This window comes from Schistocerca gregaria, unplaced genomic scaffold (genome assembly GCF_023897955.1).
Source record: "Schistocerca gregaria isolate iqSchGreg1 unplaced genomic scaffold, iqSchGreg1.2 ptg000483l, whole genome shotgun sequence".
Taxonomy (NCBI): Eukaryota; Metazoa; Arthropoda; class Insecta; order Orthoptera; family Acrididae; genus Schistocerca; species Schistocerca gregaria.
This window is the reverse complement of record NW_026061892.1, coordinates 1,352,501-1,357,500: the sequence shown is the minus strand read 5'-3', so window position 1 is coordinate 1,357,500 and position 5,000 is coordinate 1,352,501. Positions and strand designations below refer to the sequence as shown.

The 5,000-nt window shown below is 56.0% G+C and overlaps 3 non-coding genes across 3 annotated transcripts in view; all 3 read left to right on the top strand.

Moving 5' to 3' along the window:
• The first annotated feature begins 2,026 nt into the window (after window positions 1–2,026).
• On the top strand, window positions 2,027–3,919 carry LOC126313509 (small subunit ribosomal RNA). The gene has a single exon (XR_007555196.1). It is a non-coding gene; the product is annotated as a small subunit ribosomal RNA (ribosomal RNA).
• Window positions 3,920–4,287: 368 nt separating this feature from the next.
• On the top strand, window positions 4,288–4,442 carry LOC126313626 (5.8S ribosomal RNA). Its single transcript, XR_007555276.1, has one exon. It is a non-coding gene; the product is annotated as a 5.8S ribosomal RNA (ribosomal RNA).
• Window positions 4,443–4,630: 188 nt separating this feature from the next.
• Window positions 4,631–5,000, top strand: part of LOC126313570 (large subunit ribosomal RNA) — a 4,222-nt gene continuing 3,852 nt past the window's right edge. Inside the window, exon 1 of the ribosomal RNA XR_007555250.1 lies at window positions 4,631–5,000. This exon is cut by the window's right edge and continues 3,852 nt beyond it. This is a non-coding gene — a ribosomal RNA (large subunit ribosomal RNA).

Genomic DNA, 5,000 nt, shown 5'->3' with positions numbered 1-5,000 from the left:
CCCTTAACCTAACCCACGTTGTCCCTTAACCTAACCCACGTTGTCCCTTAACCTAACCCACGTTGTCCCTTAACCTAACCCACGTTGTCCCTTAACCTAACCCACGTTGTCCCTTAACCTAACCCACGTTGTCCCTTAACCTAACCCACGTTGTCCCTTAACCTAACCCACGTTGTCCCTTAACCTAACCCACGTTGTCCCTTAACCTAACCCACGTTGTCCCTTTGCCTAACATAGTTCACTGCTCGGAATCTCTGGTGTCGTTGTTATCCTCATGTAGATGTCTTGCGAGTGTTGCTTACTTTCCACATATTCCCGCTATCCACTGTCAATTGTACTGCAATAGGACTATATCGCCCCCCCCTCCCTCTGTCCCCCTCTTTGTGTCTCTGTCCTCTCAAGCTGGTCGGTCTGGCGTTTGAGTGTTAAATGAGCCTCGCAGCTGTTCAGTTGCATTCAGATGTCGACGCCCTCAGTGTACGTCGTGGTATGGTCTGTGTCCATTGTCCGCTGATGTCGTACGCGTAACCCACACGCTGTACCGATCATCGGTCGTTACGTACAGAGTGAAGTAGTGTGATACGTGTGACCGTACGCTGGCTGTGCCCAACGGTGTCGAATCTCAATTTCCATATGTTGTGCTCGATGCTACTTGTCTCGTCTCCCAATAACAGCTAGGTTGCACTGTGGTACGCCGTAGAGGCGTGTGGGAGGAACGTACGAACGCATTGTATGTCACCCTGGGTCGCTGGGGGTGGTGGTGCGGTGAGTCAGGTCAGGTCAGCGTGAGCCGTCTGATGTAGTGACGCGTGTATTCCGACTTTGTCGTATTGCCTCACACAAAGTGCTACCCTGGTGGACCGCGTTCCATATCTGGGACATGCCGCAGATGCCGGTTGACAGTGGATCGCGGAAGGGACATCGCATACGTGCGCGGGCCACCTTCCACGTGTTCTCTTCTGCACATGTCGCAGTGTGTATGTGGTCTGATGTAGCGTGTCGTGACACATGACATCCTGGCATGCAAGAATTGTTGAATTCGCAAATGTAGGTGGACATCTACGTTTACTGCCCAAGATACGCAAATGAACTGGAAATCCGTTGTTGAGCGGTTGTTCACGCTGGAGGTGAATCTGTGATGGCGACGATCGGTACAGCTATTAACCGGTTGTTTCAGCGGTACCCGCCACATCCACACACGTGACTAGGCCGATGTGGGTATGAAGCGATACGCGGCGGTGGCTTGGTGGGACTGTTCCCGGCCGGTGAAGGGGGGCCGCCCGGCGTGTTGGCCGCGCGCTGCGTGGGCGCACGCGCAACAGGCGGCTGGTGGGGGGCGCCGAGTGGCAGGAGCGCCAGCCGACGGGCCCGGCAGGCGGCGCAGCTACGCTGCGGCGCACCCTGCACGCGGCGCCTGGCGGCCAAAGTTGGTTCAGCCGAGCCCGGTGCGAAGCGCGGTGGACATCTGCAGTGTGCTGGTCTGATTGAGGACTGTGTGCGTTGAGGATGCGCCGCCGCCTGGCACTCGGCGCCGCGACGCCGTCTGCTGCTCGGTCGCCCCAGCGGTTCTCGCAGGTGGTTTGTATCGCAGTTATACGGACGTGTTGGCGCGTGCGCTGTGCTGGGAGAGTTCGCTTCTGCACCCAAGTGGGGCTTTGCCCTTGTGTGGCGCTGGCGTTGGAGCTGCCGGTCACCATAGGTGGCGCGTGTTGTCTCCCGCCGGCAATGCCACGACAGCACGCTCCCGGGCCTCTGTCGGCAGCGGCAAGCTCAGTTGGGAGCAAGGGTGTTCTCACTAAAACCGTCTACTCGCCTAACTCCGGGCGATTGCGCCTCTCTCGAAACCGACCAAGTACCTAGGACGGCGCTGCGCGCCGCCGGGACCTGAGAGGGTTTCGAGGTGTATCGTGCAGGGGAGCTCGGCCTCCTCCTGTTTGCAGAATAATTGAGCGGACGCTTGCGTGTTCGCGCGGGCCCCCGGGACACACTCCCGGGCGGCCGGCTGCTCAGCTCTAGTTGACGCAGCTCCCTGGTTGATCCTGCCAGTAGTCATATGCTTGTCTCAAAGATTAAGCCATGCATGTCTCAGTACAAGCCGCATTAAGGTGAAACCGCGAATGGCTCATTAAATCAGTTATGGTTCCTTAGATCGTACCCACGTTACTTGGATAACTGTGGTAATTCTAGAGCTAATACATGCAAACAGAGTCCCGACCAGAGATGGAAGGGACGCTTTTATTAGATCAAAACCAATCGGATTGGCTTGTCTGGTCCGTTTGCCTTGGTGACTCTGAATAACTTTGGGCTGATCGCACGGTCCTCGTACCGGCGACGCATCTTTCAAATGTCTGCCTTATCAACTGTCGATGGTAGGTTCTGCGCCTACCATGGTTGTAACGGGTAACGGGGAATCAGGGTTCGATTCCGGAGAGGGAGCCTGAGAAACGGCTACCACATCCAAGGAAGGCAGCAGGCGCGCAAATTACCCACTCCCGGCACGGGGAGGTAGTGACGAAAAATAACGATACGGGACTCATCCGAGGCCCCGTAATCGGAATGAGTACACTTTAAATCCTTTAACGAGTATCTATTGAAGGGCAAGTCTGGTGCCAGCAGCCGCGGTAATTCCAGCTCCAATAGCGTATATTAAAGTTGTTGCGGTTAAAAAGCTCGTAGTTGGATTTGTGTCCCACGCTGTTGGTTCACCGCCCGTCGGTGTTTAACTGGCATGTATCGTGGGACGTCCTGCCGGTGGGGCGAGCCGAAGGGGTGCTTTCGCGTCCCGAGGCGGACCCCGTTTAAATCCTACCAGGGTGCTCTTTGTTGAGTGTCTCGGTGGGCCGGCACGTTTACTTTGAACAAATTAGAGTGCTTAAAGCAGGCAAGCCCGCCTGAATACTGTGTGCATGGAATAATGGAATAGGACCTCGGTTCTATTTTGTTGGTTTTCGGAACCCGAGGTAATGATTAATAGGGACAGGCGGGGGCATTCGTATTGCGACGTTAGAGGTGAAATTCTTGGATCGTCGCAAGACGAACAGAAGCGAAAGCATTTGCCAAGTATGTTTTCATTAATCAAGAACGAAAGTTAGAGGTTCGAAGGCGATCAGATACCGCCCTAGTTCTAACCATAAACGATGCCAGCCAGCGATCCGCCGCAGTTCCTCCGATGACTCGGCGGGCAGCCTCCGGGAAACCAAAGCTTTTGGGTTCCGGGGGAAGTATGGTTGCAAAGCTGAAACTTAAAGGAATTGACGGAAGGGCACCACCAGGAGTGGAGCCTGCGGCTTAATTTGACTCAACACGGGAAACCTCACCAGGCCCGGACACCGGAAGGATTGACAGATTGATAGCTCTTTCTTGATTCGGTGGGTGGTGGTGCATGGCCGTTCTTAGTTGGTGGAGCGATTTGTCTGGTTAATTCCGATAACGAACGAGACTCTAGCCTGCTAACTAGTCGCGTGACATCCTTCGTGCTGTCAGCGATTACTTTTCTTCTTAGAGGGACAGGCGGCTTCTAGCCGCACGAGATTGAGCAATAACAGGTCTGTGATGCCCTTAGATGTTCTGGGCCGCACGCGCGCTACACTGAAGGAATCAGCGTGTCTTCCTAGGCCGAAAGGTCGGGGTAACCCGCTGAACCTCCTTCGTGCTAGGGATTGGGGCTTGCAATTGTTCCCCATGAACGAGGAATTCCCAGTAAGCGCGAGTCATAAGCTCGCGTTGATTACGTCCCTGCCCTTTGTACACACCGCCCGTCGCTACTACCGATTGAATGATTTAGTGAGGTCTTCGGACTGGTACGCGGCATCGACTCTGTCGTTGCCGATGCTACCGGAAAGATGACCAAACTTGATCATTTAGAGGAAGTAAAAGTCGTAACAAGGTTTCCGTAGGTGAACCTGCGGAAGGATCATTACCGACTAGACTGCATGTCTTTCGATGTGCGTGTCGTGTCGCGCAACACGCTACCTGTACGGCAGTGGCCGTGCGCCGCGTGCGGAACCACGCGTGCCTCTCAAAACTAGCGGAAGTGTTGTTGTTGTTGTTGTGTGGTACGAGCGCTGAAGCTCTGGAGCGGCTGGCCTGCGGTACCTGGCGCCTGGCGCCGGTTTTGAATGACGTTCGCCCGAGTGCCTGTCCGCTCCGGTGTGGAGCCGTACGACGCCGATCGGCTGTGAGGCCGTTGGACACAAAAAAAATAGTGGAACAGGGGCCGTCAGACGCCTCAGTCCCGCAAATGCTACTGTCTTGAAAGAGACAGTGGGAGACTGAAAAGGAAAAGATCACCCAGGACGGTGGATCACTCGGCTCGTGGGTCGATGAAGAACGCAGCAAATTGCGCGTCGACATGTGAACTGCAGGACACATGAACATCGACGTTTCGAACGCACATTGCGGTCCATGGATTCCGTTCCCGGGCCACGTCTGGCTGAGGGTCGGCTACGTATACTGAAGCGCGCGGCGTTTGTCCCGCTTCGGAGACGTGGGAGTGTCGTGGTCGCCTGTGTGGCCGGCCGCGTCTCCTTAAACGTGCGATGCGCGCCCGTCGCCTGGCGGTTCGCATACCGGTACTTTCTCGGTAGCGTGCACAGCCGGCTGGCGGTGTGGCGTGCGACACCTCGTACAACGACCTCAGAGCAGGCGAGACTACCCGCTGAATTTAAGCATATTACTAAGCGGAGGAAAAGAAACTAACAAGGATTCCCCCAGTAGCGGCGAGCGAACAGGGAAGAGTCCAGCACCGAACCCCGCAGGCTGCCGCCTGTCGTGGCGTGTGGTGTTTGGGAGGGTCCACTACCCCGACGCCTCGCGCCGAGCCCAAGTCCAACTTGAATGAGGCCACGGCCCGTAGAGGGTGCCAGGCCCGTAGCGGCCGGTGCGAGCGTCGGCGGGACCTCTCCTTCGAGTCGGGTTGCTTGAGAGTGCAGCTCCAAGTGGGTGGTAAACTCCATCTGAGACTAAATATGACCACGAGACCGATAGCGAACAAGTACCGT